At 40.9% G+C, this 12,277-nt stretch overlaps 1 pseudogene; it reads left to right on the forward strand.

The window, feature by feature from the left end:
* Positions 1-604: 604 nt before the first annotated feature.
* LOC112649092 (60S ribosomal protein L7a-like) lies at positions 605-1,528 on the forward strand (annotated as a pseudogene).
* The last annotated feature ends 10,749 nt before the right edge of the window (positions 1,529-12,277 follow it).

The following is a 12,277-nucleotide window of genomic DNA, read 5'->3' on the forward strand; positions in this document are numbered from 1 at the left end:
CCTTCTGAGATCATGACCTGAGCCGAAGGCAGATGCTTAACCCACTGAGCTACCCAGGTGCCCTGCGAGTATATGTTTTTTATACTAAACTGCCAAACTGTTTTCCAAAGTGGCTGAATCATTTTACTTCCCACCTAGGAGATTTATCTGATTATATTTCTCTTTTTATATGCCACACATATTTTTCTCCATGACTTTATGGCTCTTGGCCAAAGGACATTGAAAGATTTTCAGAGGAAAGAAAAGATATGGTTTAATATTTAAAGTTAGCTATAATTTTCAAAACAAAATCTAAACAATGGCAAAGGTTGGATTTTCATTTTGATTTCATAAAATGCCAAACCCATTAATTGATTTCATTTTAATCTAACAGTTTTATTTTGGGCTCATTCTGCTTCTGGTAAGTGATGAGATCTAAACTACTATTATGCTTGGAGTATTGTCCTTTAGGAAGTTATGGTACATTGAGAATGAATTAAAAACGGGTTATTTCAGAGTGGAATAGCATATTGAAAGCCTTTCATTTCATTTTTCTCTAAGTTTAGATGTACATTTATTTTTTTATCTGGAACATTTTTTTAGCCCCTCCTATGTGCAAGTAATGATGCAGTGTATGGTGGGAAATATAAAGATGAATGACGCCTTTCTCCTCCAGCAAGCCAAGATCCCGAAAGGGAAGAAGGCGAAGAGGAAGAAGGTGGCCCCGGCCCTTGCCCTGGTGAAGAAGCAGGAGGCCAAGAAGGTGGTCAATCCCCTGTTCGAGAAAAAGCCTAAGAACTTTGGCATCGGACAGGACATCCAGCCCAAGAGGGACCGCACCCCCTTTGTCAAGTGGCCACGCTACATCCGCTGCAGCGGCAGAGGGCCATTCTGTATAAACGTCTCAAAGTGGCTCCTGCCACTAACCAGTGCACCCAGGCCTGGGGCCACCAAACAGCTACGCAGCTGCTTAAGCTGGCCCACAAGTACAAACCAGAGGCGAAGCAAGAGAAGAAGCTGAGGCTGTTGGCCCAGGCCAAGAAGAAAGCTGAGGGCAAAGGCCAGTCCCCACTAAGTGGCTACCTGTCGTTCAAGCTGGGGTTAACACTGTCACCACCTTGGTGGAAAACAAGAAGGCTCACCTGGTAGTGAGACCCCATGATGTGGATCCCATTGAGCTGGTTGTCTTCCCGCCTGCCCTATGTTGTAAGATGGGGGTTCCCTACTGCATTATCAAGGGGAAGGCCAGGCTGGGGTGTCTGGTCCACAGGAAGACCTGCACCACTGTCACCTTCACACAGGTAAACTAGGAAGACAAGGAAGCTCTGGCTAAGCTGGTAGAAGCCATCAGGACCAATTACAATGACAGATATGATGAGGTCTGCCGCCTCTGGGGAGGCAATGTCCTGGGTCCGAAGTCAGTGGCTTGCATCGCCAAGGAAGAAAAAGCAAAGGCTAAAAAACTGGCCACCAAGCTGGGCTGAGTGGATGCTGCTGAATTTTCTGTACATAAAAGTAATAAAAGGTTCTCTTTCAAAAAAAAATTAAAGATGAATGACATATAGTCCCTGATACCAAGCAAAATCCTGTTGGGTCACTGTCAATCTCTTTCCCAGATCTAATTTTTCCATTTAATATATAAAAGGTTGTCCTAATGTGTGCATCCAGTGCTGTCTTTGAAATGTAGCAAACCCACATTCAAACCCTGGCTCTTCTGCTTCTAGATACTGTGACCTTGAGAGCAATTTGCTTAAACTCTGTGAGCATCACTTCCTCCATCTAGAAAATAGATGGCTAAATAATACTTGCTTTATACTACTATAAGGAGTACAATGTAAATGCAATAATGTATGTAAAGTGTTGGTTGCCTGACACAGTGAGTGCTCAGAATTGGTACCTTTAAAAAATCATTTATGTGACATTTATACTTTGTAATCTAGTAGTAAAGATATGATGCATATATAAATATTCTAGTATTGTGTTGGTTTGCAAGCTTCTGCTGGTGATAATAAATGCAACCAGCCCCTATATGTGTGGAGCACAGTGAGAAACCAGAGAGGGAAGCAGTCCATTCCACATTGGTAGGTGGCAGGTTTAATAAGCAAGGAAATTTAACGTAGGTGTCTTGTCTTGGGTGGCTGAAAGTCAAGTAGATCACCAGATCCACCAACCAGAATCTCAGAAGTTTATATAGAGGCCATAGTGGGATTCCATCGCCCATTCAGTCCATGTTGTTCTCAACACCTTATTCTCTGAAGGTTAGGTCCTTGAACATGGCTCTCCCTTTGGCAACAGTGGCCTGAGTAGACATTCCAAGGACAGAGGAAGCCTTGAGGAACCACCTTGCTTGGTGCAGCTCTTGGATTAATTTGTGGTACCATCTCCTCCATGACCTTCCCTGACACTTTGTAGCATTGTTGTAGTTTACTTGCCTTGTATAACCAAGAACTGATTCCTTTCTTGCAAAATGCAACCTGCATTAAATGTAATTGTTTATTTTATTAAGCAAGTTCTAGTCATTTTACCATTGTTAGGGCTTCCTTACTTTAGAGGCAGCACAGGATGTGTGCATGTGCACAAACGCCTAACCATGTGCCAGAATTCAGGAGCAAAACCCCAGAGATCATTCCATTAAAAAAAAAAAAATGGGACGCCTGGGTGGCTCAGTGGTCGCGCATCTGCCTTTGGCTCAGGGTGTGATCCCAGGGTCACGGGATTGAGTCCGAGTCCTGCATCGGGCTACCTCTGCCTGTTTCTCTCCCTCCTTCCCTCTCTCTCTCTCGCTGTCTCTCATGAATAAATTAATACAATCTTTAAAAAATTTTAAAAAAACAAGCTATGTGTATTTGCGCTTTGGTAACTGAGAAGCAGATTCTAGCTAACTCACTGATGGACAGGCAGGGCATTTTGCTATTCACAAATTTAAATCTCAAATGGGAAAGTCCCTATTGAAAGAGTTGAAGAAAAGCCAGATGTGCACAGTGTCACTAGCAGAGAAGTGTGAGCTCTCTAAATATGCGTCTCTTGACCTTTTTCTCTTTGTTTTGGCTTTCTGCCGTGCAACCCATTAGAACACGGAGGACTTTGGACACTTAGGCAATTTTGGATGGACTTTGATTTCCAATAGGTCTTATCTAAGGCCAGTTTCAGTTTTGGATAAAGTTTAGAGCCTGTGAGCCCCAGGAATAAGTTGTCCATGTTGGAGGGATTTGTGGCCTGGTGCAAGACATTGTAGATGTATACGGCCACATAGTTGGTGGATGTGAATAAACAGAATTATTTCATGCCAGGGATAATTCCTCAGCATTTTATGCCTTCTCATTCCAGAACTTTAGGGTTTCTTTTCCCTCTAATTTTAAGTAAGATCTTAATTACATTCTTCTTTTTTTTAAACTCAGGCATTGAACTCCTATCCCTATTACTGTCCACTCTTTCTTCTTATGAGGAACTACTACTATGAGTTTTTTAATCCTTCTTAAATTTCACCAGGCATTTTCATATTCATATATTATGTATGTTCCTAATGTGTGTTTGTGTGTAGGTGCCAGTGTACGCCTGCATGCACGATCTCATAATTAGTATTATTCTTAGCTATTATCTTACTGATGGATATTTAGGTCCTTTCCAAATTATCACTAGTAAGAAAAGGGGCTAACATGAACAATTCATTATATGGTCCTGTATGTATAGGTGCAAGTATTTCTGCCGGGAAAATGGAGACGATTAAACTTACCGTGTCTTTGGGTGCAAGCAATCTTAACAACTACGTATAATCAAATTACCCTTCAAAACTCTTTGCGGCATTTTTCTCTACATCTGAATCAAACCTCTGTAAGAGCAATATTTTTAATTTTTGCAAATAAAACGTGATAAGTAATAGCTTATCTCACTGATAAGTAGTTAGTAGACTGACTACTTCACATCTTTTTTTCATCATTTGTGTTTCTGTAATTTGCCTTGTGCAAATCATTTGCCTACTTTTCTTCTGGGTTGTCTTTTATGTTACGGATTTGTTGAAGTCTTTTGATTATTCTCGGTTGCTTTAACATGTTGCAAATATTTTCTCCCAGTCAGTTACTTGCTTTTAATTTGGGTAATTTTTTCCATACCATTTTTATATTTTGGTACAATCAAATTTATCGCTTTTCTAACTTTAGGCATTTTTTTGTGTGAATTATTTTAAAACAACATCTTAAACTTCAAATGCTCATCTTAAACCTTTCTCATGCTTATAAAAATTTTATTTCTAGTATTTTACTAGACTTTTCATTGTTGATTTGTTTTCTTTTTAACTTTTAAGGCTTTAATGTGTTTGGAATATGTAAGTGTACATATGCTTGTGGATGCACATGTGTGTATGTGACATTAGGTAGGTTAATTATTTTCTTAAGTTTTTGGTATGTGACATTCAAGAATATGTAGGATGTTCTTTTTTTCTCCTGTTCTTTCCCAGCATCTTCTCTCCTAATACCTGGGTCCTCCATCCTTATACCTGTGTTTGCCTTCTGCTTCATGTACCACATACAACAAATTTTTAGTCTCCATTTCTATTTGGGCCATTTCCCAAAGCATTCTAAGGTTTTTCACATATGAAGAATAAACCTGGATGGATTAGTAAGTTGTCCAAAGTCAGAACAAGCATAGGGTGAAAACTTTGCTCTTGGCTTTATCTCAAGAATAAGAAATACAGCATTTATTGACACTGCATGCAAGAGGGTGTACAAGGTATTTGACCGTTGTTTTAGTATTCTCAATATCTCTATGAGGTCGCTATTACCCCACTTTATACAGGAGGCAACTGAGGCTCAGTGTGGTTAAATAAGTTGCCTAAGGTCACATAAATATTATGTATCATTCAGCATTTGCCTTAAAACAGACCCAATAAGTGATATGGATACCAATGAATTCATTAATTATCTTTCAAGGAATTGTTTCATTAGATTGGAGGGGGGGACGACAAGTCTGAAATATGTAGAATAGACCGGCAAGGTTGACTGTCAGGCAGGAGTTGATACTTTAGTCTTGAGGACAGAATTTCTTCCTCTTTGGGAAACCTCAGTTTTGGCTCTTAAGTACTTTAAATGATTGGTTACAACCCAGCTATGTTGTCAGTGATAATATGTGCCACTTAAAGTCAATAGATTGTAAATATGAGCTGCAGAGTAACACCTAGGTTAGTCAAGTAGATGAGTATATTGCCCAACCAGATGGAACCAAAATTAACCATCACTAGAAGTATGTAGTAAAAGTGGGATGTGAATCCTTTTATATACTGGCCCTAAAACCTCTATTTATGAACACTGGGATCCTGTCTTATTTCCCTTGAGTTTTTGCTTTGCATAGATAGATGCAAATATATAATATATTTCTTGATGAATGAATCTGTAAAATCAGCTCCCTTTGTGACTGAATTTTTTTACTTCTTGAAACCCAGTTGTTCTGCTACACAGTATATTTGCTTTAGGATCTCCACTGTGCCAACTGCCTGTTTGGCCTTATGCTTCATTGAGTCTTGGGATTTCGTTACTTTTCACTGCTCTAACAATCCTTCCTCACAGAAATAGTGGGTTTTGCATCTCATTCTGCCTGTTCATCAAATGTAGTAAAACCTGAGATTGTTCTCTAAGTTGAAATGTTTGGCTTTTCTTGTCCCTTAATTCCAGGACACAGGGATTCTAATTGTCTCCTGTAATTTTCTAACTCAAAGCCCAGTCCTAGGCCTTCTGGATTATCATGGTGGAAATCAGGGACCATGGTCCAGTATAGTGGGCCCCTCTTAGTCTTGAGGGGTATAGTCCAAGACACTCAGTGTATCCTTTAAACTACAGATAGAGCCAGAGACATATATACTATGTTTTTTCTATACATACATATCAATTGTAAAATTTAATTTATAAATTTGATATAGTAGGTGATTATCAATAATAGTGAACTATAACAACTATAAGAATATTATGTTATATAACAAAATTATCTAACAAAATCTATTATCTATTATCTAACAAAAATTATGTGACTGTGGTTAGTCTCTTTCAAAATATTTTATATAGTAGTGTGGCTGTGGAATGATAAAATGCCTATGTGATGTGCTGAAGTGAATGCCTATGTGATGTGCTGAAGTGAGGTGACTGACATGGGCATTGTGACTCACACATTGTGACATTATGTTAGGCTACTGTTGTCCTGACAGTCAGAAGAAGGGTAACTGAGACCAGAGAAAGCAAAACTGAAATTCAGCATTGCTGAATTTACAAGCAGGAGATTGGTCTGAATCTGAATCTGTACTGACCTGAGGGCTTTTCCTGGTCTTTGGCTTGTTGCTGCTGCTGTGTTTAATAAACATCTGACCGGAGTGTATCTTTTGACAATAATCCTTCTACTAAAATGTGAACACAGAGGGGAAGCAGTTAGTTGAAAGGTCTGTTGGTTGGATTCCAATTAATTGATATTTTAGGGTATTTTTGTATGATAATGTAACAGTCATCCTGGTACTACATTATTTATTATCTGTTAAAAACATCTCTGAAAAGTGAATGAAAATAAATGACAAGGCTTCCCAGTTCCAATCATTAACTCTTAGAAATTAGTGCGAATGTGGAAAATCATGGTGGTAAATTAAAGTTTCTGCTAAAGAAATAGAATAAAATAAAGTTCCTATTTCCTCAAATAGTGTGCCGTTTATTTCAAGTAGTATCATTTTCTCTACATATCATTTGAGCCTAGTATACTGACGTCAGAAAATATTCTTTGCTGAGTTCTAAGAAATCAAGGAGGAATTATGCACATGTAAGCTTTGCTTGAGCTGTGCAGGCTTATTGTTTCCATTGAACGTGATGTGATATCATTGGATTTGTGGTTACTCATATTTCACAGTTGATAAAGGCATTCGTCCTTAAAAAGGAACAGAGAAAAGTAAATCTAAACCTTCTCACAGCAACTTGGAAGTGCTTCGTTGTGAAAAGATCTAGTCTCCGATAACACCTCATATAAGTTGTACCTAGCATTTTATTACTATTCTCAAGGGGGCATTCCTGGAATTAGTTTTGCCCATCAAATCATTCCTTGGGTCTGAGCTATTTCATCCCTTACATTGCTTTGAAATATTCACGAGTTGGAAGTACGTGATTATCATTCATTCATCCAACAAGTAGGCTTACTTTGTGCCTACATAGCAAGTACTATGTGCCAGGCACTGTTCTAGGATAAAACCAGCAAAGGAAATAGTAAGAATCTTTTTCCCTGCTCCAGGTATCCCAGACAGCTTCATGCCTACCTTTGTCTTCTTTTAAGATTTTTTTTTATTTATTTGATAGAGACAGCAAGAGAGCATAAGCAGGGGGAGAGGCAGCTAGAGGGCAAGGGAGAAGCAGATCCTCCGCTGAGCAGGGAGCCAGATGCAGGGCTCCATCCTAGGACCATGGGATCATGACCTCACCTGAAGGCAGATGCCTAACTGACTGAGCTACAGAGGCGCCCCTTACCTTTGCCTTCTTACTGACGTCATTGCTTCAGTCTTGTTCTACAGGACTTCCTGTGCTCTCATTTTCTTCCTACTTTGTTCCTGAAGGCCTGATACTGATGTGTTGTGGAATCAGAATCCAGGATTGCCTCCTTATTCTGCCAGTTTCCTTTCAGAGTGTGCATTATTTACCTTTATTCCCCTCCCTATGGTTGAGACAGTCAGTCTTTCTGTTAGGGAGTAGGGGATGGTAAAAGCCTGGACTCTGGAAACACATAAATATCGGCAGTGTCACTTTACTGGGTGTATGCCCTTGAGCAAGTTAATCTTTGTGAGCTTTAGTTTACTCCTCAGTAAAATGATGAAAACATCAATCTTGTTAGAGGGAATTTGTGAGGAATTTTGATGTTACTTTGCAAGTAAGATGCCTAATATATAGTGCTTTACCAATGTTGCCTGTTATGATGTTAATGAATATATAATGGAAGGAATTAATAATTTTAAGCCTTGACATATTCAGACAGGATGGGGTACTACACTAGCTAATTGATGCAGTCAGACTTCCCTTTGATCCTTTCTCCTATTTAGCACCAATTTCTCGATTTTCTAGGCTCCACATCCCTTTATCTTATGATGAGTCATCTGGAGTTAGCTTGGGTTTCTTTTATCCTATTATGTCTATCTTGATACAAAACGATGCAGGTACTGAGTTGTTCAGGTAAGTTAAGTAGCATCCTAAGAAAAGCTTAGTGTCCCAGGAAGTCTTTGTTGATACCTGGTTTTTGGTATATGATTTCAATGAGATGCAAGGATGGGAAGTAGGGATGGGTAGTGGTTTGTCTCATTCACGTTTTATAGGTGCTTTTATATAGTTTCTGTTTAGGTGGAAAACTAAGTTTTCTTGATTAGGCAAATTCTAGTGGATGGCACATTTCTAACCATGGAGATTTAACGTCATGGGATGGAATCAATGAGAACAATAAAAGAAATTAAGAGAATTGAATTCTCATTATTTATTTCTCAGTGATGAGTTTATATGATTTTAGGAAATCATATAATTATATGATCATATAATTATGATCATATAATTATTCAGGAATAATTGGGGCTGTTAGGTCTAGAGAACAGGAAGATTCAGTTAGCAAATGATAGGTTAATTTCAACATGTAACTTTTGGTAAGTGGTCTCAAGTTATAAAAGCTAAGACCAACTGATAGAAGGTACAGCAAATAAAGATTTTTTTTTTTTTTTTTTAAGATTTTACCTATTCATTTGAGACACACAGAGAGAAAGGCAGAGACACAGGCAGAAGGAGAAGCAGGCTCCATGCTGGGAGCCCGATATGAGACTCGAACCCAGAAATCCGGGATCACGCCCTGAGCCAAAGGCAGGCACTCAACCACTGAGCCACCCAGGTGTCCCAGCAAATACAGATTTTGATTTAATATGCAAAGGCAATATTAAAAAAGGAACTAAATACACCTGTCAAGGAGCTCCCCATAACTGAGATTTTTAAGTACCTGGAAAGTTTTGAGTTTTTTTTTTTTTTTTTTTTTTTTAAGTAAACTCTATTCCCAGTGTGGTACTGGAACTCAGGACCCCAGGATTAGGAGCTGTATGCTCAACTTACTGAGTCAGCTAGGCACCTATGGAAGGATTTTTATGGAATGAATTCAGATATTCTGATGGAGAATTAGGGAACAAGACCCTTAAGGACATGTCCATTTTTAGTTATTTCCCTTCATCATTACTCCGTCTAAAATCAGAAGCATGAATTATATGATGGTGGTTGCTCTCTACCTTTAATAGTCTATAGTTTCTCTAGGAAGCAATGTGTGTAGGAAGTACAAACTTGGTTTCTTTTGTATTGCTCTCTCCTCAGGCTTGCTTTTATGGGTAATGGAACAAGTCAGTTGACAACTATGGTAGAAGAAGCCCAGTAGACTCTGCCTGGCATCTTCCCAGTCCTACCCATTCTTTAATACTTTATGTTTCAAAAAAAAAAAATACTTTATGTCTCCAGTAAAAACTATTTTTAACTTTTTTTTTCTCCTGTGATAATTTATGAGTTTTGCCTGTTAGAGGGGGAAGCTAAATGTTTTATCTCTACTCTGGTAATTTGTACATACCAGTACCATAGATATATTAAAAGGAATGTATTCTTAAAGAAAAAAAAAAGGAATGTATTCTTCAATTTTGTATATTTTCCCATGAAGGAAATTTTTATTCATTATAGCAGTGTATGTAGCTCTTGAAAATTTTATCAAAAGGGACAATAAGCTGCCACATTCACAATCTATATGACCTACTTGTGAACAATGGTGTCTTTGCAGTGGTCTGGTATGTGGAAGGAGACATTTTGCGTTTTGGAATAAAGGGAAGGAGGGAGTTTACTTATAACTTGCACTATTTCTGTGGGTCATCCGCTGGGATTGCATTACAGATGAAGATTCTCTGCTTATTTTTAGGGATCCAGTACAAATTTAAAATTTGGGAACACTTGTTCAAAATACAAGAAATAAGTGCCTTTACAAAGTACTATATCATAACACTGTTCCTTTTTTTTGTTCCTTGTCTGTAAGTCTCTGTGTTTCTTTCTATCCCTCTCCATCTCATCACGGTGTTTTTATTTGCTATTTAACACCATCTAAGTAAAGATCAATGAAAATTTTAACCCATTAGCATGGATTTTACCACTTAGCTTTGCATTGTTCGATCCCATTCAAGCGAATAGACAAGTATTTATGCAGTATCATCAAAATTACACAGTTGGTATTTTATTGCTGATGTACGCATATGTATTTCACTCTTACTAGAACACTGAACACTTGGACAGAACTAACTCAACTACTTTTTATTTTATTTCTTGATATATACATATTCTATCAAGACAGTCGACTATTAGCTTCCTGATGAGTAAGTTTTGAAAAGAAACTATGGTGTGCCCTATCTTTTCCTTTCTTTCTTTGTGATCATTTTTAATACAAACATTGGTTAACATGTGGAAGTAGGGCAGCCCGGGTGGCTCAGCGGTTTAGTGCCGCCTTCAGCCCAGGGTGTGATCCTGGAGACCTGGAATCGAGTCCCACATCGGGCTCCCTGCATGGAGCCTGCTTCTCCCCCTGCCTGTGCCTGTGTCTCTGTCTCTCTGTCTCTCAGAAATAAATAAATAAATAAATAAATAAATAAATAAATAAATAAATAAATAAAATCTTAAAAAAAAAAAAAACATGTGGAAGTAGCACGAAGAAGAATGAATGTGGTGGGCCGGCTGGGAAACGGGGGTTCCAAAATGGCGGATCACCCCACCAACCCTCTCCAAGATGGTCGACTTCACTGCGGCCTCCAGGTCACCACCAGGAAACTGAAGTGTTCCACCCAGGAACTTCCCAATTGGGAACTGTCCATCACGGGCTTCTCTCACCCCATGATCTCCATACCTTACGTAATATGTACACAAGCCTATGTCCTGCCTCAACCCTATAAAAGGACCCTGCCAACTCCCTCCCAGCGCGACTTCCACGACTCACACTCTCTCTCTCTTTCTCTTCTCCCGCGTGAGTCGTGGAACCTCGCCCGAGGGTGCTTGCAATAAAGTTCATCTCTCGGATCCACTTGCCTTGTAGCCTCTTTTCTTACCACCGTGGGCGGGAGCAACTTTACATTTGGTGACCAAACCCGGGAGGAGACTAAGGCCTCGCTCCAGGAGGGGGCCTCTCTCCTCTCGCCACCGGGACCTTAACTGCACCCAGTGCCTGGAATCGTCGGGTAAGGTCCCTGATTCCGAGCCCCCGTCCGGGTGGTCCTGCCTGAAGCCGCGGCCGCACCAGGGCACCTCTGCCGAGCCACCGGGTGGCTCTCCGCCGGTCCCTGAGGATAGGGAGACGGCCCCATCTTCACGGTGACCTCCGCTTCAGTCCACGACCCTGAGCTGCAAACGGGGATGCCTGTTTTCAGTCTCTGGGTTACCCGGCAGGAATCATGGGAACTGCCCAATCCAAATTCGATCCAAATTCGACCCCAAAACCCCATTGGGCTAGGCAGGTTAGCGTGCTGGCTAACTTTAAAGTCTTGGGATATTCCCATGACCTGAGGAAACCACGCCTTATCCATTACTGTACTGTAGCCTGGCCTCAATACCCATTAGACAACCAATCGCAATGGCCTCCCGAGGGCACATTTGACTATCAGGTGCTCACAGATCTCCATAGTCTATGCAGGCGTCAGGGCAAGTGGTCCGAAATTCCCTATGTCCAAGCTTTCTGGACCCCACGGTCTCGACCGTCCTCGTGCTCCCAGTGCTCAACCTCTCAAGTTCTCCTTGCTCGCGCCCCTCCCCCCACTCGGCGCTCTTCCCTTACCGCGCCTGCGGAACCAGACTCCTCTTCAGTCCTCTCTTTATGAACCGCCCGAAAACCTTTCTGTACCCCCTTCCTGAGCTCCCACCTTACGCCCTCCTCCTTATCAGCTCCCTCCTCGCCCCCCGGCGCCCCCTGAGCCCTCCGGGGAATCGGCGACCCCAGCACCCCTGCAGGCCCCAAGAGCCGTTTCCGAGGTCGAGCCTCCACTCCCGACTCGGGCCGGGTCTCTGTCGGACTTCCCATCTTCCCCTCCCATTTCGGCCCCGGCGCGCTCCCAAAACCCTTTGTCCAGCTTAGCCTGCCCCTTAAGGGAGGTGGCTGGAGCCGAAGGGGTCGTTGGAGTGCACGCGCCCTTCTCCCTACGGGACCTCTCCCAAATTGAGAAACGCCTGGGTTCCTTCTCGGCCAACCCAGACAATTCCATAAAAGAGTTCCAATATCTGGCCCAAGCCTATGATCTTACCTGGCATGACTTACA

This window comes from Canis lupus, chromosome X, assembly GCF_003254725.2.
Source record: "Canis lupus dingo isolate Sandy chromosome X, ASM325472v2, whole genome shotgun sequence".
Classification (NCBI taxonomy): Eukaryota; Metazoa; Chordata; class Mammalia; order Carnivora; family Canidae; genus Canis; species Canis lupus.